Source organism: Cnephaeus nilssonii (assembly GCF_951640355.1).
Source record: "Cnephaeus nilssonii genome assembly, chromosome: 1".
NCBI classification, from domain to species: Eukaryota; Metazoa; Chordata; class Mammalia; order Chiroptera; family Vespertilionidae; genus Cnephaeus; species Cnephaeus nilssonii.
This window is the reverse complement of record NC_137072.1, coordinates 21647109-21670375: the sequence shown is the minus strand read 5'-3', so window position 1 is coordinate 21670375 and position 23267 is coordinate 21647109. Positions and strand designations below refer to the sequence as shown.

The following is a 23267-nucleotide window of genomic DNA, read 5'->3' as shown; positions in this document are numbered from 1 at the left end:
TGGATAATACAATAAAAAGGCAGAATCGGATGTCCAATACCTTCTGTAAACAATTTGACAAATCCAACTTTTTTCCCCACCATATTTGGTGCCCCATCTGTCGTCACTGACACAACTTTAGAGATATCAATGCTTAGGTCACGAAATGTTTGTATAACAACCTTACATATTTCGCTTCCTGATTTACTTGTTGACACTGATACTAACTTTATCAACTCTTCTCTCATTGTGAGACCATCAGAATATTGACCAATAATGGCCAACTGAGCATGTGATGTGACATCAGTAGTTTCATCGAGAGATCGAAAAATATTTACACTTCCTTATGTCTCTCTTTAATTGATGTTGTACGTTTGTGTTGTCTCATTATTCAGTCTTTTATGATATTTCTACTGAGTGGTAACTCAGATATTCTCTTAATAATTGCATCTTTATTCTGCATATCGTGAAATAGAACTGGTGCACATCTTAGGAGAGTTTCTTTAATAAATTCTCCCTCACTGAGCGCTTTTCCATGCTGAGCTATAGAGTGAACAATGCTCAAACTTGCAGATGTTAAATTTGTAGAGCCTTTCATAAATTTAAGGATGGAATTAGATTGGCTCTTATAAAGGTGTAGCTGCCTGGAAATGTATTCCTTCCTTTCATCCTCACTTTTTTCCAAGAGCTGGGAATGATTAGTTTCAAAATGTCTATTTATATTCGACATTCTGCTTACTACTGTTTCAGCACATAGAACGCAAAATGACCTGCCATTTTTTTCTATAAAGCCATACATCTTGGACCATGTCTCTTGAAAGGGTCGGCCACTGCTACTACCACTTCCTTTACTTAACTTTAGTTTTTTTATTTTTTGGGTTCTCCATCAGGAGGGCAGTGACAGAAGATAGAATTATAAATAGCTTGTTAGGCCTGCAGGCAATTAGGGGTTAACTAGCCTAACTAACCACAAAATAGTGCATATAACTGTCTTTTAGGAAAGGGCAGGGTTAATAAGCAGAAATAGGGGTTAATAAGGATGCACAACAGTAATAGTGGTGAAATGGAGTCTGCACTATGGAGCAAGATGGTGTTCCTTATGTGAATTAAAATGGCTGCCGCTATTTCTAATGGTGGGAAACGGCACCCATAGCACGCCACAAACCCTCGCCTCTCCCAGCCTCCCCCTCACTTATCTCAGTAATGATGGATTAGAAATCCATGACATCCCAGAACAGTAGATAATGGTTGCTGTAGTTAACTGTTATTTGGTTACTGGTAATGGCAGGGCCCCCAGAGATGCGTCCCCCGCTGCGTTCCGCTGCTCCCTGCTCTGCCGGCGGAAGTGAGGGCAAAGATCCCGGCTTAACCGGAAGTCCCAGAACTAGACGCTCTGTGCCGGACTTCTGTTGTTTTGGCCTACAGACCTCCGGCATAGGGTGTCTAATAGGGGAGGATGAAACATTTGCGACTAGAGTCTTGGAGTTAGAATCTAGTCGCAAATGTTTCATCCTCAGGAGCAGCAAATGTTTCATCTTCGGCATGCGGCTGCCTCAGGGGCCGCATGTCATCAGAAATGGCTACATGTGTCAGTGCTGACACACATGTCATAGGTTCGCCATCACTGGCCTAAGGGAACTTTGGGACAACAGGAAACAAAACAACATCCGCATAATAGGGGTTCCAGAAGAGAGGAAACTGAGCAAGGAATAGAAAACCTGTTCGAAGAAATAATGACAGAAAACTTCCCTGATATAGGAAAGAAAAAACTCACACAAGTCCAAGAAGCTCACAGAGTTCCAAACAAAATGAACCCCAAAAGACCGATGCCAAGGCACATAATAATTAAATTGGCAAACACCAACGCCGAAGTAAGAATCTTAAAAGCGGCCAGAAAGAGACAGAAAGTTACCTACAAAGGATCCCCCATCAGACTAGCGACTGATTTCTCAACAGAAACACATCTGGCCAGAAGGGAATGGAATGAAATATACAAATGAAGGGTCTGAATCAAAGAATACTGTACCCAGTAAGGCTATCAATCAAAGTTGAGGGGGAAAATCAGGAGCTTCACAGACAAGAAAGAACTAAGGGAGTTTATTACCACCAAACCAGCAATGCAAGAAATGCTAAAGGGTCTGCTACAAAAAGAAGAAATAGGAAGTGAAGAAGGAACACAGGCATAAAGAATAAAAATGGTGACAAAAAAGTACCTATCAATAATAACTTTAAATGTAAATGGATTAAATGCCCCAATCAAAAGACATAGGGAAGCTGAAGGGATGGAAAAAGGGTTTCAGGCGATTGGAAAAAAAAAAAAAAAAAAAAAAGCTGGGGTAGCAATACTTATATCTGACAAATTAGACCTCAAAGTGAAGGCCATAACAAGAGATAAGGAAGGCCACTTCATAATACTAAAGGGAGCAATTCAATTCAACAAGAAGATATAACTCTGGTAAACATATATGCACCCAATACAGGAGCACCCAAATACATTAAAAAAAACTTCTGGAGGTTATCAAGGGAGAGATTGACAGCAATACAGTCATAGTAGGGGACTTTAATACCCCACTAACACCAATGGACAAATCGTCTAAACAAAAAATCAGAAAAGAAACATCAATTCTAAATGACTCATTAGATCAGATGGAATTAAATGACATCTTCGGAACATTTCACCCCTAAGCCACAAAATATACATTCTTCTCAACTGCACATGGGTCATTTTCAAAGATAGACCATATATTGGGACACAGGCAAAGTCTCTTCAAATTCAAGAAGATAGAAATAATATCAAGCATCTTCTCAGATCACAATGTCATAAAACTAGAAATCAACTACAATAAAAACAATTAAAAAAAAGCAAACACCTGGAGGCTAAATAGCATGCTATTAAACAGTGACTGGGTTACCAAAGAGATCAAAGAAGAAATAAAAAGCATCATGGAAATAAACAACAATGAAAACACAACAATCCAAAATCTATGGGACACAGTGAAAGTCTTGAGAGGGAAGTTCATAGTTCTACAGGCCTACCTCAAAAAACAAGAAACAATGATAAATTATCTAACCCTACAATTCAAAGAGTTAGAAAGAGAGCAACAAGGATAGCCCAGCATAAGCAGAAGGAAGGAGATAAATGACATAGAGACAAAAAACAAACAAACAAAAAACAAAACAAAACAAAAAACCAAACCAAAAAAACCCCCAAAAAACCACAATACAAAAGATCAAGAAAACCAAAAACTGGTTCTTTGAAAGGATAAAGATTGATGAACCTCTAGCCAGGCTCACCAAGAAACAAAGATAGAGGACCCAAATAAACAAAATCAGAAATGAAAGAGGTGAAGTAACAACCGATCCTACAAAAATAGAAACGATTATGAAAAAATACTATGAACAACTCTATTCCAACAAAATGGACAACCTACCGTACTTTCTGGCGTATAAGACGACTTTTTAACCCAGGAAAATCTTCTCAAAAGTCGGGGTCTTATACGCCAGAAAATACGGTAGGTTAGAAAAATCTCTGACAATGTATATCAGATTGCTTAAAACCCAAATACCATATTTTCCGGCGTATAAGACCCCCGACTTTTTAGATTTTCCTGGGTTAAAAAGTTGTCTTATACGCCGGAAAATTCGGTAGATGAAATGGATATATTCTTAGAAAAATACAAGCTCTCAAAACTCAACCAAGAATAAAAAAACCTGAATAGGCCGATACTACCAAAGAAATTGAAACAGCAATCAAAAATCTTCCAGCAAACAAAAGCCCTGGTCCGGATGGCTTTACAGGGGAGTTCTACCAAGCATTCAAAGAAGAACTAAAACCTATCCTCCTCAGACTATTCCAAAAAATTCAAGAGGAAGGCACACTTCCAAGCTCTTTCTATGAAGCCAGGGTTACCCTAATCCCAAAACCAGATAAAGACACCACAAAAAAAGAGAACTAAAGGCCAATATACTTGAGAAACATAGATGCTAAAATCCTCAACAAAATTCCAGCTAATAGGATTCAGCAATACATTAGAAAGATTATACACCATGACCAAGTGGGATTTATTCTGGGGATGCAAGGATGGTACAATATCTGCAAATCAATAAATGTGATACATTGCATAAACAAACTGAGAGACAAAAATCACATAATCATATCAATTGATGCAGAATAAGCATTTGACAAATCCAACACCCTTTTTTGATAAAAATTCTCAGCAAAGTGGAAATAGAGGGATCATACCTCAACATAATAAAAGCCCTATATGACAAACCTACAGCCAACATCATACTCAATGGGCAAAAACTAAAACCATTTCACCAAAGAACAGGAACAAGACAGGGATGCCCACTTTCCCCACTCCTGTTCAACATAGTACTAGAAGTACCAGCCATAGTGATCAGACAAGAAGAAGAAATAAAAGGCATCCAAATTGGAAAAGAAGTAACGGTCCTTATTCACAGATGACATGATACTATACATAGAAAACCCCAAAGACTCCATAAAAAAACTATTAGATCTAATAAATGAATGTGGCAATGTAGCAGGATACAAAATTAACACCCAGAAATCTATGGCCTTCTTATACACCAATAATGAACTCACAGAAAGAGAAAAGAAAAAGCAATCCCATGTACCATTGTACCAAAAAATTAAGATATCTAGGAATAAACTTAACTAAGGACGTAAAATACCTGTACTCGGGAAACTACAGGCCATTGAAAAAAGAGATAGAGGAAGACATAAACAAATCGAAGAACATACCATGTTCCTGGATTGGTAGAATCAACATCATTAAAATGTCCATACTACCTAAACCAATCTATAGATTCAATGCAATACCTGTTAAAATACCAATGGCATATTTCAGATCTAGAACAAAATCTCCAAAAATTCATCTGGAATAAAAAAAAGCTATTCTGAGAAAGAAGAACGAAGTTGGAGGGATCATAATATATTATCAAACCACGGTTCTCAAAACTGCCTGGTACCGGCACAAGAACAGAAATGCAGACCAATGGAATAGAATAGAGAATCCAGAAATTGACCCAAGCCATTATACTAAATTAATATTTGACAAAGGAGGCAAGAACATACAGTGGAATCGAACAGTCTCTTTAATAAATGGTGCTGGGAAATTTGGTCAGATACAAGCAAAAAAATGAAACTAGATCACCAACTTACACCATACACAAAAATAAACTCAAAATGGATAAAGGACTTGAATGTAAGACGGGAAACCATAAAAATCCTACAAGAGTCCATAGGCAGCAAAATTGCAGACATATGTTGTAGCATATCTTTGCAGACACAGATCCTAGGGCAAGAGAGACTAAGGAGAAAATAAACAAATGAGACTACATCAAAATAAAAAGCTTCTGCACAGCAAAAGAAACCATCAACAAAAGAACAAGAAAGCCCACTGCATGGGAGAACATATTTGCCAATGTTATCTCCGATAAGGGTTCAATCTCCAACATTTACAGGGAACTCATACAACTTAACAAAAGGAAGATAAACAATCCAATAAAAAAAATGGGCAAAGGACCTAAATAGACACTTTTTGAAAGAGGACATTCAGAAAGCCAAGAGACATATGAAAACATGCTCAAAGTCAATAATCATCTGAGAGATGCAAATCAAAATGACCATGAGGTATCACCTCACACCTGTCAGAATGGCTATCATTAACAAATCAACAAATGACAAGTGCTGGAGAGGAAGTGGAAAAAAAGGAACCCTTCTTCACTGCTGGTGGGAATGCAGACTGGTGCAGCCACTGTGGAAAACAGTATGGCATTTCTTCAAAAATTTAAAAATGGAACTGCCATTTGACCTAGTAATACCACTTCTAGGAATATATCCCAAGAAACTAGAAACACCAATCAGAAAGGATATATGCACCCCTATGTTCATAGCAGCACAATTCACCATAGCTAAGATTTGGAAAGAGCCTAAATGCCCATCAGCAGATGAGTGGATTAGAAAACTGTGGTATATCTACACAATGGAATACTATGCTGCGGTAAAAAAGAAGGAATTCTTGCCATTTGCAGCAGCATGCATGGAACTGGAGAGCATTATGCTAAGTGGAATAAGCCAGTCAGTGAAAGAAAACTACTACATGATCTCACACATTTATGGATAATAAAGAACATTATAACCTGATGAACAAAAAGATAGATACAGAGGCAGAGAAGCATCAAACAGACTGTCAAATTACAGTGGGAAGGCTGGGGAGGGTTGGGAGGGGAGGAGTTAAGAGATCAACTGTAGGACTTGTATGCATGCATATAAGCATAACCAATGAACGCAAGACACTGAGGGGGTTGGGTGAAGGCATGTGCTGGGGTTTAGGGGAGGATAGGGGAAGGTCAATAGGAAAAAAAAAGGAGACATATGTACTACTGTTTGTAATACTTTAAACAATAAAATTAAAAAAAAAAAGAAATATAAAACTCTGGATAGGTCAAATAGCAGATTAGATACAGCTGTAAAGAGAATTTGTAATAGAGAAGTAGGAAATAAAATAAAAAGTAATCTAGAATGAGGCCCAAGGAGACAAAGGTATAAAAAATATGATAGAGGTTATGAAATTTGGAAAGAGTGAGAAAGTCTAACGAATATGTAATTAGTGCCTTGGGATTAGGCAGAAATAGGACATGGAAATTATATAAAGAGATGATAACTAAGGTTTTTCTACAACTGAAAAAGGCATCAATCCCCTATTCAAAAATCCGAACAAATTCCAAGCAGGGTGACTGAAGACATTCGCACCTAGAATGTAATGGTGAAAATGGAGAACACTGAAGACAAAGTTCTTTTAAAAATAAGTAGGAGGCAAAAGAAGACATTATTTTCAAAGAAGCAAAACTTAGACCAACAGTTGACAGTAAGAGTAGAAGTTAAAAAAACACTGAAATCAACATGCTAGAAGAAAATTGTAAACTCAGAGTTACTCAGCAAAAATATGTTTTAAGAAACAAAAACTAAGAGTTTTCCCACAGATATTCCCTAACTAAAGTGAAGTCTATAGGATGAACTTCAGGAAAAAATAAAATGATTCCCAAAAGGAAGTATGAGAAATAAAAAGACAAAAAAAGCATAGCCCAGCTGATGTGGCTCAGTGGTTGAGTGTCAACCCATGAACCAGGAAGTTACAGTTCAATTCAAGGTCATGGCACATGAAGAGATTGTGGGCTCGATTTCCTGTAGGGGGCGTGCAGGAGGCAGCCAATCAATGAATGATCCTCACTCATCATTGAAGTTTCTATCCCTCTCCCCTTCCTTGCTCTGAAATCAGTAAAAACATATTTTAAAAAGGAAAAGAAAAAATAAATTAAATATACAGGGTGTCCCCTGAAAATGTATACACACTTTGAAAAATTATAAAGGCAGTGTTTAGTAAATTGCATTTTATTTTCAAAATGTAATAGAATCTACAGATATTCTATGTATACATTTTTTTGGGGACACCCTGTACATAATAACGATGCCTTAAAGTGTTAAAAAGGTACTTTAGTTCAGTTGGTTGGGCACTGTTCTTTGCACTGAAGGGTTGCTGGTTTGATTCCTGGTTGGGGCACATGCCTGAGTTGCAGGATTAATCCCCAGTGGGGGGTGGGGAGCAGCCAATGGATGTTTCACTCTGACATTGATGTTTCTCTCTCCCTTCCTCTCTAATAATCAGTTTAAACAATTTTTTAAAATACATTAATAATATAACAATCAAAAAGGAGGAATAAAAAGTGTTATAGTATTTTAAGGTCTTCATATTTTCCAGAAAAAGAGTAAAAGCTAATAATAAATATTGCAATCTCTATAGTAACCACTAAAAGAGCAGAAATAGAATATGTAACCTAAAAACTATTAAAAGGGGAAACTGGAATAAGAAAACAGTCAAAAAGCAAGAAAAAAAGTAGAGAAAAAGAAGCAAATTAAATTGGAGATGCCTATTAGATACAAAAGTGGAAATAAGCAGCAGTTGAATAAATAGGTTTGAAGTTCAGGAAGAAGTCCCATGTAGAGATATAAATTTGGAAGTCATCAGTATAAAGGTGGGATTTCAATCCATGAGATTAGATGAGATCACTCTGGAAGTGAGTGCAGAATGCTCTGGGCACTTCAACCCTTAGAGGTAAGGTGATAAGGAAGAACAATTAATTGTGATTTTTAAAAGATACAATGGTGCTATGTACTTGGCTATAATAAAAGTACTTAAATTAAATATGAAATATTTATCAAAATTGATTATGTATAAGGTCACAAAGAGGAAATCTTGATAATATTCTAAGACACAGAAATATTCGAAGACCATTTATGATTATATAGCAGTGCTTTTCAATTTTTTACATCTCATGACACACATAAACTAATTATTAAAATTCTGTGGTCCACCAAAAAATATACCGACCCCTCAAAAAGGTATACTTTTGATTTATTCACAGTGGATGGCTCTTGTTGTGTTGGCTGTTGTCATGTTTTTATTCAACAGTCTGGAAAAGGGGTCAATAGCCGTGACCAAATAGTCTGGTATAGCAGCAGGTCTGTGGCAAGCCGCGGTCGTGGGTCTCACTTCTGCCAGATGGGGTTTGTGAAAGTTGTCAAGAATAAGGCCTACTTCAAGTGATACCAAGTGAAATTCAGAAGACAGCGAGAGGGTAAAAGTGATTACTATGCCCGGAAACGCTTGGTAATTCAGGATAAAAACAAGTACAACACACCTAAATACAGGATGATAGTTCGCGTAACGAACAGAGTATCATCTGTCAGATTGCTTATGCCCGTATAGAAGGAGATATGATAGTTTGTGCAGCTTATGCTCATGAACTCCCAAAGTATGGTGTGAAGGTTGGCCTGACAAATTATGCTGCAGCATATTGTACTGGCCTGTTGCTGGCCCGCAGGCTTCTCAGTAGGTTTGGCATGGACAAGATCTATGAAGGCCAGGAGGTGACTGGAGATGAATACAACATAGAAAGCATTGATGGTCAACCTGGTGCCTTCACCTGCTATTTGGATGCAGGGCTTGCCAGAACTACTACTGGAAATAAAGTTTTTGGGGCCCTGAAGGGAGCTGTGGATGGAGGCCTATCTATTCCTCACAGTACCAAACGATTCCCTGGTTATGATTCAGAAAGCAAGGAATTCAATGCAGAAGTACATAGGAAGCACATCATGGGTCAGAATGTTGCAGATTATATGCGTTATCTAATGGAAGAAGATGAAGATGCTTACAAGAAACAGTTCTCTCAATATATAAAGAACAACGTAACTCCAGATATGATGGAGGAGATGTATAAGAAAGCTCATGCTGCTATACGAGAGAATCCAGTCTATGAGAAGAAGCCTAAGAAAGAAGTTAAAAAGAAGAGGTGGAACCGTCCAAAATGTCTCTTGCCCAGAAGAAAGATCAGGTAGCTCAGAAGAAAGCAAGCTTCCTCAGAGCTCAGGAATGGGCTGCTGAGAGCTAATAAACCAAATCACAATTTTCTATGAAGATTTTCCAGAGACAATAAACTTATTAGGCAAACAGTTAAAAAAATAGTCAGGTATAGCATGTTTTGAAAAGTCTTATGGCACACTGTTTTATATTGCTATCACAGCAGTGAAAAGGGTATTCACAACAAAAGAAGAGCCAAAAAGAATAGAATGAACCATTTTGAAATTTTATAAAACTCTCCAAAGTAACTCAAAAAATAAAAATGTAGAATTATGGCTATTTAGAGAAAAAGATTAATAGAACACTATAAAAATATATTGGTATAGCCAAAATAGTACTCAGAGGGAAATGTATGGGTAATTAGAATAATGAGCAGGAAAGGGGGATGGGTCTTTGAGATGGGAATTCACTGTTGTCCCAGGTCTTTCCTTTTGCACCAGCACCTGTCTCATAGGTTTTACTTTCCTGTGGCAGGTAGCAAAACCTGCATTTTTCGGTTGCACTAACACATTCTATGAGGTCCATATTACCCTGATTCCAAAGCCAGACAAACACACCATAAGAAAACTACAGACCAATACACGTTTTGAATACTGATGGCGAAATCTTCAATGAAATCCTAGCAAATCAATTCCAAAAGTACATTAAAACAAATATGTATCATGATGAAGTGGGATCTATGCCAAGAATGCAAGGATTGTTCTATACAAGAAAATCACTCAATGATAGAATCACTAATAGAATTAAGGGGGAAAGAAACCACATGATCATTTTAATTGATGCAGAAAAAGCATTCCACGAATTCAACAATTTTTCATGTTAAAACCATTTAAACTAGGCACATAGAAGGAACATAATAAATGTTAGACAAGGAAAACATCACAGCTGGCATCACACTCTATGTAAAAGTCCAAAAGCTTTCCCTCTGAGATAAAAAAGACGACAAGGATGCCCACTTTAGGCACTTCTATTCAACCTAGTACTAGAAATTCTTGCCTAATACTAGAATTAGCTTCTGTTAGAACTAAAAATGAATTCAGCATTGTTGAAGTATATAAAATCAACACACACACTGTTGCATTTGTATACACTAATAATTGATAATATGAAAAGGAATCTATGAAAATAATTTTTTCTATAATAACATAAAAAAGAAAAAATTCTTAGGAATTAACATAACCAAAGAGGTGGAAATATCTGTACAATGAAAACTATAAAACATTATTGAAAGAAATTAGAGAAGACATAAATAAATGGAAAGATACCCCATGTTTGTGGATTAGAAGACTTAATATTCTTAAGTGATCTATAGATTTAATGCAATCTTCATCAAAATCCCAAATATATTTTTTAAATAAATCTTTATTGTTCAGATTATTACAGTTGTTCCTCTTTTTTCCTCCCATAGCTCCTCTCCACTGGGTTCCCACTCCACCCCATGTCCTTACCCTCCCCCCGCCCCCCGTCCTTGTCCATAGGTGTAAGATTTTTGTCCAATCTCTTCCCGCACTCCCCAGACCCCCTTCCTCCTGAGAATTGTCCGTCCACTTCCTTTCTATGCCCCTGATTCTATTATATTCACCAGTTTATTGTGTTCATCAGATTTTTTTATTCACTTGATTTTTAGATTCACTTGTTGATAGACATGTATTTGTTGTCACTTTGTTGTTCATAATTTTTATCTTTACCTTTTTCTTCTTCCTCTTCTTAAAGAATACCTGTCAGCATTTCATATAATACTGGTTTGGTGGTGATGAACTCCTTTAGCTTTTTCTTATCTGTGAAGCTCTTTATCTGACCTTTATTTATTTATTTTTTATTATTATTTTTTATATATATATTTTATTGATTTTTTACAGAGAGGAAGGGAGAGGGATAGAGAGTTAGAAACATCGATGAGAGAGAAACATCGACCAGCTGCCTCCTGCACACCCCCCACCGGGGATGTGCCCGCAACCAAGGTACATGCCCTTGACCGGAATCGAACCTGGGACCCTTCAGTCCGCAGGCCGACGCTCTATCCACTGAGCCAAACTGGTTTCGGCGTGACCTTTAATTCTAAATGATAGCTTTGCTGGGTAGAGTAATCTTGGTTGTAGGTTCTTGCTATTCATCACTTTGAATATTTCTTGCCACTCCCTTCTGGCCTGCATCATTTCTGTTGAGAAATCCGCTGACAGTTGTATGGGTGCTCCCTTGTAGGTAACTAACTGTTTTTCTCTGGCTGCTTTTAAGATTCTCTCTTTGTCTTTTGCCTTTGGCATTTTAATTATGATGTGTCTTGGTGTGGTCCTCTTTGGATTCCTCTTGTTTGGGGTTCTCTGCGCTTCCTGAACTTGTAAGTCTATTTCTTTCTATAGGGGAAGTTTTCTGTCATTATTTCTTCAAATAGGTTTACAATATCTTTCTCTCTCTCTTCTTCTGGCACCCCCATAATTCGGATGTTGGTATGCTTGATGTTGTCCCAGAGGCTCCTTACACTATCTTCATATTTTTGGATTCTTTTTTCTTTTCCGGTTGGGTTTTTGCTTCTTCGTATTTCAAATCTTTGACTTGATTCTTGGGATCCTCTAGTCTGCTATTGGATCTCTGTATATTATTCTTTATTTCAGTCAGTGTATGCTTAATTTCTGATTGGTCCTTTTTCATATCCTTGAGGGTCTCACTAAATTTCTCGGAGGTTTCTAGAAGATTCTTGAGTAACCCTATAACCGTGGTTTTGAACTCTATATCCAGTAGTTTGCTTTCCTCCATTTCTTTCATTTGTGACCTGTTTCTTTGTCTCCGCATTTTGGCTTCTTCCCTTTGTTGATAGAATGGCCTTGTGTGCTAGGTGTCCTATACAGCCCAGTGGCTCAGCCTCCCCAATTACCTGAGGTGGACACTCTTGGTGCACCCCTTTGTGGGCTGTGTGCACAGTCTTGTTGTAGTTAAGCCTTGATTGCTGTTGGTATCACCGGGAGGAATTGACCTTCAGGCCAATTGGCTGTGAGGACCAGTTGTGACTACAATGGGAGAACTGCTGTGCTGGAGACACCCTTATGGGGAAGGACTTGCTTCATTGGGGCTTTGGCACTCACTGAGTCTGCCCCCTGAGTATGTCTCTTATGGATGTGAAGAGTTGTAATCTGGTATGGTCTCACACTGACCACTGGGTACACTGGCTCTTGGATCTCCAAGGAGGTGCAAAGTCAGCCACTGCCTGAGGCCACCCAGCAGAAGCTACAGAGAGATCTGCAGATTCCTCCTCTTTGTATGGAGTTTGGAAGTACCCAGATGAAGCCCAGCTGTGAAGCAATGCCGGCTGCTGCTGCAGGGCCTTAGGCCTTCTTTTGGAAGCTTTGGAGCTCTCTGACCCAGCTGCAGTTTGTTAGGTTTTAGGTTGCAAGAGGACAGGCCATTCATATGCAAAAGCCACTGTGCACAGCTTGGGTGGAGTTGCCAGACAGTCCAGTTTCTCCCCATATGAGTCTGGGTCCCCAGAGTCTTGCCCGGAACTGGAGTTCAGAGCAATAGGGAGCTTGTATCTCCCTCCCGACTGAAAAACAACAACAGCACACCCAGTTGCCAGCCCGTTTCGCGCACACCTCCATACCTCCGCACCTCCTACCAGTCTCAATGCACTTTTTTCTTTCCTTCTAGTTGTAGAACTTCCACTCAAACAGCTTTCCCATGGTTCTGGATGATATTTGTTTTGTCTTTTAGTTGGAGTTTTGATGTGGTTGTGAGAGGCAGCAAGTACAGGTGTTTACCAATGCCACCAGATTGGTTGTTCTACAAAATCCCAATGATATTTTGTGCAAATAGAAAAATCATCCTATAATTCATTTGGAAATTTAAGGGAATCCAAACAGCATAAACAATCTTGAAAAAGAAGAAGCTAGAGAAGTCATACTTCCTGATTTCAAAATTTACTACAAAGCTACAGTAATCAAAACAGTATGGTACTGGCATAAAGACATATGTATATATAGACCTTGGATTGGACAATGGATTCATAGAAATGGTACCAAGAGCCACAAATGCAAAAGTATAAAAATTGGGACTTCATCAAAATTAAAAAATAATGTGTATAAAAGAACTAAATTTTTAGCTCAGCCAGTGTGCATCTCTTTCATCAATTTTTCTGTTACTCTAGCCCTCTCCTTTCCTCTCTTTAAAAATCAATAAAAGCATGAAAAAAAAAGAGAACATTTTAAGAAAGTGAAAAGAAATCCCACAGAATGGGAGAAAATATTTGTGAATCAGTTATATGATAAAGGTCTAGTATCCAGAATATATAATGAACTTAATAACAAAATGACAACCCAATTCAAAAAGGGCATTTCCAGTCAGAGAAAGGTAAGTGTCACATGACCTTACTCATGTGGAATCTAATGAACCAAATAAACTGATGATCAAAAATAGACCCAGAGTCACAGAAGCATGAACAGACTGTTGAACCTCAGAGGGAAGCAGGAGAGGGTGGGTGGCAAGAGATCAACCAATGAACTTGTATGCATATATGTATAACCTGTGGACACAGACAATGGGGTGGGGAAGGCCTGGAGGTGGGAGGACGGGAGAGGACTGGAAGAGGTAATTGCATGAAAAAGGAGGATCCATGCAATACTTTCAAAAATAACGATTAAAATAAAAACAACAAGCAAACAAAAAGGGCATTTCTCCGAAGGTACACAAATGGCAAACATGAAAAGATGCACATTATCAGTCATGATGGGAATGCAAATCAAAACCACAATGAGATACCACTGCACAACCTAGGATGGCAACAACAATAACAACAACAGAAATAACAAGTGTTGGTGAGGATATATTACAATGGTTCAGCTGCTATGGTAACAGATTGGGAGTTTGTCAAAAAACTAAACATAGAATTACCATATGTCCTAGCAATTCTACTTGGGTAAATACTCAAAGGAACTTAAAACAGGTTCTCTACAAATACATGTACATACATGTTCATTATAGCACTATTCACCGTATCCAAAAGGAAGAAACAGCACAAATATCTATCAACTGAAGAATGGATAAACAAATTTTTGTATATACATAGAATGTTACATTTTTCAGCCATAAAAAAGACTGATACATGCTATAATGTGGCATAAATATAATGTTTCAATGTGGATAAACATTAAAACATGCTAAGTGAAAAGTCAGAAACAAGAGGTCATCCTCTCTAATAAAATGGTAATAAGCAAATTAACCATCACTTCGCTACATAAGCCACGCCCACCAGCCAAGCCATGCCCACCAGCCAATCAGGGCGAGTATGCAAATTAACCCCAATCCAAGATGGCTACAGCCAGAGAGCAAGGTTTCCCAGGTAACAGAGGAAGCCAGGCTTTCCATAGCCGTTGCAGGCCTAAGCTTCCACTCAAGCTACAAAGTTTCAATTATACAAGGTAAACAAATTCAAACAAATGGCGGCAGAATGGAGCTTGAGAGAGCAGGCCAGGGTTGCCGGCGGCAACAGGGGAAGCAAAGCTTTCCGCACACCCTGGCCGGGCTCACCCACTTAAGGCTACAAAGTTTCAATTGTAGAAGGTGAATTAACTGCCACAGAAATGGCTGCCGCCCCAGGCTACAAAGTTTCAATTGTAGAAGGAAAATAAATTCCAGATACCAGGGCCTCCCCTTGGGTTGCCAGGGGGCGTGGCCGGCCTGCAAACCACCACAGGTCCCTTGCTCAGGCCGCCCCACACTCCAAGGGAACCCCCACCCTTATCTGTGACACCCTTCAGGGCAAACCAGCTGGCCTCCACCTGTGTACCAGGCCTCTATCCTATCTAGTAAGAGAGTAATATACAGATTGATCATCACTGCAACACACAATATAGCTGCCCCCATGTGGTCAAAGATCCTGTCCCCATGTGGGCACAAGATGGCCACTACAAGATGGCCAGCAGGAGAGGGCAGTTGGGAGGCACCCGGCCTACAAGGGAGGGCAGTTGAGAGGGACCAGGCTTGCAAGGGAGGGCAGTTGGAGGTGATCAACCCTGCAGGAGAGGGCAGTTACGGGTGACCAGGCTGGCAGAGGAGGGAAGTTGGGGGCAAACAGGCTGGCAGGGGAGCAGTTAAGCATCAACCAGGCTGGCAGCGGAGTGGTTAGGGGGTGATCAGGCTGGCAGGCAGAAGCGGTTAGGGGCAATCAGGAAGGCAGGCAGGCAAGCAGTTGGGAGCCAGCAGTCCTGGATTGTGAGAGGGATGTCCGACTGCCCGTTTAGGCCCGATCCCACCAGGATCGGGCCTAAACGGGCAGTCGGACATCCTTCCAGGAGTCCCAGATTGGAGAGGGTACAGGTTGGGCTGAGGGACAACCCCCCCCCCCGTGCACGAATTTCGTGCACTGGGCTTCTAGTATATTGTATAATTTCATTTAAAAGAAATAACCAAAATAGGTAAATCCACAAAGACAAAATGAAGATGGATGGATGCTACGGGCTGATGGGGACAGGGACGGGGAATGGGGAGCAACTACTTGAAAGGTACAGAGTTTCCTTTTGGGTGATGAAATTTTTCGGAGCTACACAGAGGTGATGGTTGTATAACACTACCCATGAATGTACTAAATTGTTCACTTAAAAAATGTTTTTATTGATTTCAGAGTGAGGAAGGGAGAGATAGAAACATCAACAGCGAGAGTCATCGATTGGCTGCCTCCTGCACGCACCCTACTGTGGATAGAGCCCGAAACCTGGGCGTGTGCCCTCACCCGGAATTGAACCCTGACCTCCTGATTCATGGGTCAATGCTTAACTACTGAGCTACCACCAGCCAGGCTGAATTGTTCACTTTTAAAGGTTAATTTTATGTTACATGAATTTCACCTCAATTTTAAAAAATTACTTTAAAAATAATTGGGATAACACTAGAAAAGATAAAATGAAAAAAGATAATACCAAGTGTGCATAAGGATATGGAGCAACAGGAACTTGCAAACTGGTGATGGATGTGTAAATTGACTATAATTACTTGGGAAAACTGATAATATCTATTCCAACTGAACCATATGCATATGCTAGCACAATGCCTAGTATGTGCTCAATAAATGTTTATTGATTGAACTAATGAAGTACCCACTATTTTTGTAGACAGTGTGCTAACACATTGGGATGTAAAAATGAAAAGACATGGTTCTCTCTTTTAGTAAATAGACATATAACTTTTAATATATTTATATTGTAGGGGTGGATAGTGTATTGGTTTTAGAGTCAGATAGACCATTTGAGTCCTGGCTCCACAATTTACTAGTTAACTATAATTAAGGCAAGTATCAGTTCTACAATTTCTTTCTTTTCTACTCTCACTCTACAGTTGCAGTGTATTGATGCTAAAGTCACCTTCATAAAACAGAGCACCATCACTCCAAAGATTCCCCATGACATGTAATATAAAATCTAAATTTCTTAGCCTGACATTAAAAAGTTTCTACATTTTATTTACCTGTCTTTCATGTTATACTATCACCATGTTCTAGACACAGTGGCCTACCATAATATCTTGAACATGCTTTTGAAATGTCTTATTTTGTGTCTTTGCTCAACATGTCTTTCTTTCAAGAATTCACTCTGAATATGTTTAGGTCATGAGAAAGTCATTTTTCATGGTATATTGATAAAGGGTCTTCTACATGTAATTTAACTTAATATATAGATTAAGCAGGGGACAGAATAAACTGATCACATTTATGAGAATAGTCTGATCTACATGACAAAGTAATAAATTGGCAATCAGGAACACACTTTGGCCTCATGGGCATTTTATTTAGGTAGAGGAAGTTATTTTCTCAATAATAACTGTATTGTTGTATCAGAACATCTTTTTTTAAAAGACTTTAAGAAATCATTAGAAAACTTTAGAAAACATAAGAAATCATAAGAAATCATTAGAAAACAAGTTACTGGACCAGACTTTTCTGGTCCAGTAACTTGAATCTAATCCATTATTAAAATAAATTAGCCTTGCCCCTGTGATTTCTAGTTGAGAATATGGTGAAATTCTCCAGAAACTTTAATATGATGAAAATAAGATTGTCCTTTGAAAAATAAACACATAAAGGATAAGAACATGTAATGGGCATTGAGTGATGGAGAGAAGTAAATTAGTGGGATCAGTTTAATTCAACAACCGAGTTCAATTAACATTTACCCTATAGATAGACACTGCAGTGGATATAAAGATAAAAGAGATGTGAACTCAACCATCAGGTGGTTTATAATGGAGTACAGGAGCCATACGTATAAGTGACCAGTAATTACAATATGAGAATTATATATATTTCAGTTTTTTTCCTTTTTTAAAAAATCCTCGGGTGATTTCAGAGAGGAAGGGAGAGGGAGAAAGAGATAGAAATATCAATGATGAGAGAGAATCACTGATCAGCTGCCTCCTGCACGCCCCCTACTGGGGATTGAGCCCGCAACCCGGGCATGTGCCCTTGACTGGAAGAACCCGGGCCCCCTCAGAACGCAGGCCGACACTCTATCCACTGAGCCAAACGGCTAGGGCTCCATTGATCTTTTAGAGAGAAGGAAAGACAGAGAGAAATATCCATGTGAGAGAAACACATCGATTGGTTGCCTCCTGCACGAGCCCCGGCCAGGGCTTGGGCCAGGGTGGAGCCTGCAACCGAGGTATGTGCCCTTGACTGAAATCAAACCCAGGACCCTTCAGTCCGCAGGCCAATGCTCTATTCACTAAGCCAAACCAGCTAGGGCTATTTCAGTTTTTTTTCTAAAAATATTTTTAATATTATTAAAAAGACCAAATACAAGGAAAATAATACAAAACACAAAAATCCTACACTACAGAATACAGAAAAACTCTTACACTATAAAAGGAAGATCAGAAACAAATGTAGATTTAAAAAAATACTCTCTCCATAGGTATACCTAGTTAGATTTAAAATATCAAAATTTTACTTTGGGAAAGCATTTAGTACACTATGATTCATCTTTTCCATGATGACCTTCTCTTTGCAAAATAAAATCTAATTTATTTAATTATCTGTTTTATATAACATCATAATCCTACTAAGACAGAAGTGGTTCATTGAGAGATACAGGAAAAAGAAACAGGAAATAGTATTCAGCTAATCAGCAATATGATGTCTGACTAGAACAAGTAACATATTAGTTGTCAGGAAGTGGAAAGCATTCTCAGATTTCAAAACAACATTGATGTGATAAGATTCAAGGCAAAAGAGAGCAGGTGGTGTGGTAGCAGTTTTAATTAATTGATGCCCAGGCTTAACAAAAAACCCACTTTAGAGACTTAATCATTAATATTATCTTGGCATTCTTTCAATTAATTGTGAACTGTTTTCTTTGTAGGAAGTTTCTATAAAGAAAACAAATTTAAAACTAAAAAGTTAAATAGCCATTACAAGATAAATGGTTGTAAAAATATTTTCTCAAGCTATCTATAAAATATTCATTGAAAGACATTATGAAACGAAAGATGGAGTTAGAAAATATTAGTCAATAAAATAAAACTTGCCAATTAACCATTAAAAAATTCTTTCAGAAAATTATCTAATTAAAATTAAACTAATATTTATTGAAGGGCTATGATGTGTCTCTCGCTTTATTTTATTTAATTCTCATGGTATTCTTTGTCTATTTATATATATATTCTTGAATATATGCAAACATATATAATCTCATGTACATATTTTAGTCCACACAAAGGTACAGCTTCTGATTTTGTTCTTTCTCTTTCTCTTAGTTTGTAAATCTGAGTCGAGACTGTGATTATTTTCTTTTCCCACTCAGAGAAACTTCTATAACACTGGAGGTTACTAAGAATTTAATACAGCAGGATACGAAAACTGCCTATATTGTTTACATTTTACAGCTTAAAAGAAATGTGTCCTAATTCAAAACAATCCAGTGCTTATTGAAGCCAGTAAATACCTTTTGAGTGTGAAGAGAAAAGGGTGGAAAAAGAAAATCTAAGTGTAAAGGGAAGAGATGAACTAAAAACCAAAATAGTTTTGAGGGGAGAGAGTTCCTTAAATTGGGAAGAGTAGATAGGTTTGTGGATGTTCTGTGCTTGGTGCAGCACAAATGGAGGTATAAGGGCTTTGGAAAGAAATGATTCCATATTTGTTCTTGGAGGCAAGCTTGAGAGTGGCAGCAAGAGGAAGGCAGTTGCCAGTGCGTGTCTTGCTATGTCAGTCTGCAGACACCACACTGGCCTGAGAGCAGGAAGACAAGCAAGTGAGACTCGCTTCCACAGGAATTAGAGGGCACTCAGAAAATCAGCAAAGCAGCAACTCCAGACAGTGTCCTTTTGAAGAGATCATTGGGAAAGGACCATGCCCCAAAGAATGACTAACAATAGACTTCTCACAGACCCTGCAGAGAAGGGCTTAATGTCAGAAATTTGTTTGAAAAAATTAAGAGATTTGCTATTTTTTGTACATGAATGATATCATACAGGTTATACCTTATCTCTAAAAGAATCTCACAAAAATATAGCTTAACATTTGTAAAAATTGATTTTAATAGACTTAAAATAGGACTTTAATAAAGCAAGAATACCAAACTAATAGTGAACAAATATCTTAAATTTTTGAGCTCTTAAATCACTGGTCCTTTTTGTCATGATGACCAAATAGCATCAGATAAAAATTCATTAACCAGGGTGACTTCTCTGCTATCCATTCAGAAGCAATGTTTAGAAAGTTTTCCTTTTATCCCTGAAGCTTCACTTATGTGATAAAAATATTTAATACAAAAGGTTAACTCAGCAAAATACATGATTTTCTAATAGGCAAAGTTTTAATTTACCTTCTGAAAACAGCAGATATTCGAAATCTAATATTATCATAGTAAAATTATTTATGGAAATATAAAAATGTTTCAGAAAGAATATGTAAAACAATTTGACTTAAGGGTAAGCTAAAGAATGATAAAATATTCAGTGGCAAGCTGAATAGTTAATTGCTGGGTAACAGATCGTGACCTCTCACTGGAGACTTCAGCTGTTATCAACTAACTACATTAAAAAGCTTTGTAAAAGGAAACCTTGTTCTTAACAATAAAACAGATCAATCTAGGCAGCTGTAGGGAATTAAAGATCTGCCAACAAAAATGTCTTACCGGTACTCCAATGCACCCATGGCTCATCTCTTTTGGTTCTGTTGTTAAACATGGAAAGGAATAATTTGATTGATTTAAAGTCATCTTGCTAAACATGTCACAAGAAGGTAAGATATTAAATGACTATGAAATAACATAATAGATGACTTAATAACATAGACAAACTGATAAAAAGAAGCAGGAAGCAGGCTGGTACTTATATCCGCTAATTCCCTAAATACCAAGAGCAAAATAATCTGTATACTACAGTGAACCGTGGAGACAGAGGAAGGCTAGTTGAATCACAGTTTTGGTAAAAGGTAAAGGAACTGAATTGTCCTCAAAACAGTGGTGTGCTGGAGTCCATTAATACCTGCTCATGAGAGCCAATAGCTAAACTTTCAGAAATGTTGTGAGTCCGTGGTTAAACATACCCATCATTAAAAATTAAGTTTTATAAACTTATAATTATGACAAAAAGGTAATACTCAAAGCTCATCACTTCCTAATTATTTTACTACATTTTATTATGTATGCCTTTGGGTATATTCACATTTATTGTATCTACATGGTGCACAAATATAATGGTATTTTACTACTAAACAACTTTTCCCAACTCCACTTTCAATGAATTCATGTTCATAATTTCAAATCAGCAGCCATGATGGGTGTAACTGCCACTGAAATTGGCAAATACAACAAATTGAGGCCTTTTCCCTCCACCAAAGAATCAATTTTTAAAAATTTACCAACACACCACTCCCATTGTGTATTCTAAAATTTTGATAAAGAGGGCTTTATGATGAGTTTAAAATGAGTAACTTGAAGAATTAGTCCCTGAAAGAAACATTGATGTCATATAGGGAATATTACCTTAAATGGAACTAAGTTATAAATAAGATCAGGTCTGGGATACTCCACAATATAAATAAATGACCATTTTTATTTCATAAAGAAGGACATACCATCCATCTTTAACTGGCTGCTATGACTCTGGGGTTTAATTTTGGTTTGGGGGTAATCAGAAATGAAGGGGATTTGGAGTAGGAGTAGAATAAGAAACCACCGAGAGTCATTACCGAACACTTTTCAGGTCCATGCTCATAGTTCAAAGTGTTATCATCACCATTTTAAAACAGAACAGCATTATGAACATTGCTTTCCTGATAAGATATATGCACTTCTTTTTAATTTAAATAATGTTCATTCTTTTAGAGTTACACACTTATTTCTATTCAATACCTGTTTTCTCACAATAACCAATTTTGTTTATGCTCTTAATGTATTTTTTAAAAATTCACTTTTCTTTACTAACCATTACTCTTTCAGAATTTTTTGTATATGGATGTATGTGAAACTGAGGAGGGATAGACATGTTTTTTAGAACTTTAGGATTTTTCCAAGGTGTTTTGCCTCATGGAGGAAGAGACCAAATAGATAGGACTCTAGTCTCCCTCATTTTGACCTTAATCAGTGAAGCTCAGCTTTAAGAAAAACAAAACAAAATAAAACCTGTCTTGCATATATTGAGGTTCTATGTCAAATTTCATTAAGAAAAAAAAAAAGCATTCTTTTATAGGGAGGGAAAGAGAAGGAGCAGGAGAGAAAGAGAACAAACTAGTCTATTAAAGAACATAGTGATGTATGTGTGCAAGCATGCATATGTGCCATCTGTAATTATGAAAGGTGTGTTTGTGTGAGTTTAGGGAAGAACAGTTGTAAGTAGATTGTGTCTATTCATGGTTAAAACATTAGTGCATTTGTAACTGAATTACTTACATCGTGTTATATATATATATATATATATATATATATATATATATATATATATATAATTAAAATTATTGGTATTTGAGACTTTTAAATTAAAATTAAAGTATGTAGAGAATCTAGGTTTTAAAAGGAACAAGAAAAGAATTCTAAGTTTTGAATCTTCCCACGATTATATTTTATGTGTTTTAAAAATAATTTCATGTGTTGTATATCTTTTGTAAAACAAGAACACTATCTCTCAAAACAAACTGAAACAGAAAACACTCTATAGAGATAAATATAATGAGAAGTCCATGAGAAAGTAAATTTTTAGACAATAAAAGACATTGCTAGTTGGAATAGTCTCTTCAAGAATATAGCCAAGCAACTTTCAGACTAGTTTTTCCAATTTGAAAAGGTAAAATAAATGCACTGACTTAAATGACTAGAAATGCATTTACTTTTAAGGACTGTTTTTTCCCCCCTAGAGCAAGTAAATCAATCAAATAATAAAGAGGAAAGTGCAAAAATGACTCTAAGAGAAGGGTTCAGAGAAGATGAAACACTGGCTGCATAGAAGATGTGTGTTACACAGACCTTGTTTTTTTTGAGGTCTTCCATCCCAGTACTACCCAGGCCCATCTAGCTTAGCTTATGAAATCATACAAGGGTACAGCCCATGGCACTAAGGATGCAGGATAGTGATTTTATTTCTTATTTTATTCATTGCAGCCTCAGGGAGTGGGGGGGGGGGAGGGGAGGGGAGGAGAAACTATTTTATTTTAAAAGAGTTTGTTACTAGAGGCCTGATGCACGAAATTTGTGCAAGAGTAGGCCTTCCTTCCCCCAGCTGCCGGCACCGGCTTCCCTCTGACACCCGGGACCCAGGCTTCTCTTTGGCCACTGACAGGCACCTGGGACCCAGGGTTCCCTTGCAGCCCTAGCTTTGTCCGGAAGGTCATCTGGAAGGATGTCCGGTCTAATTCGCATATTACACTTTTAT

At 37.6% G+C, this 23267-nt stretch overlaps 1 protein-coding gene and 1 pseudogene across 3 annotated transcripts in view; one reads left to right on the top strand and one right to left on the bottom strand.

The window, feature by feature from the left end:
• DNAJC1 (DnaJ heat shock protein family (Hsp40) member C1) overlaps positions 1-23267 on the bottom strand; it is a 224887-nt gene that overhangs the window by 69818 nt on the left and 131802 nt on the right. The window lies entirely within an intron of this gene.
• LOC307103053 (large ribosomal subunit protein uL18-like) lies at positions 5976-10820 on the top strand (annotated as a pseudogene). Its single transcript has one exon. The product of its transcript is annotated as a large ribosomal subunit protein uL18-like (transcript).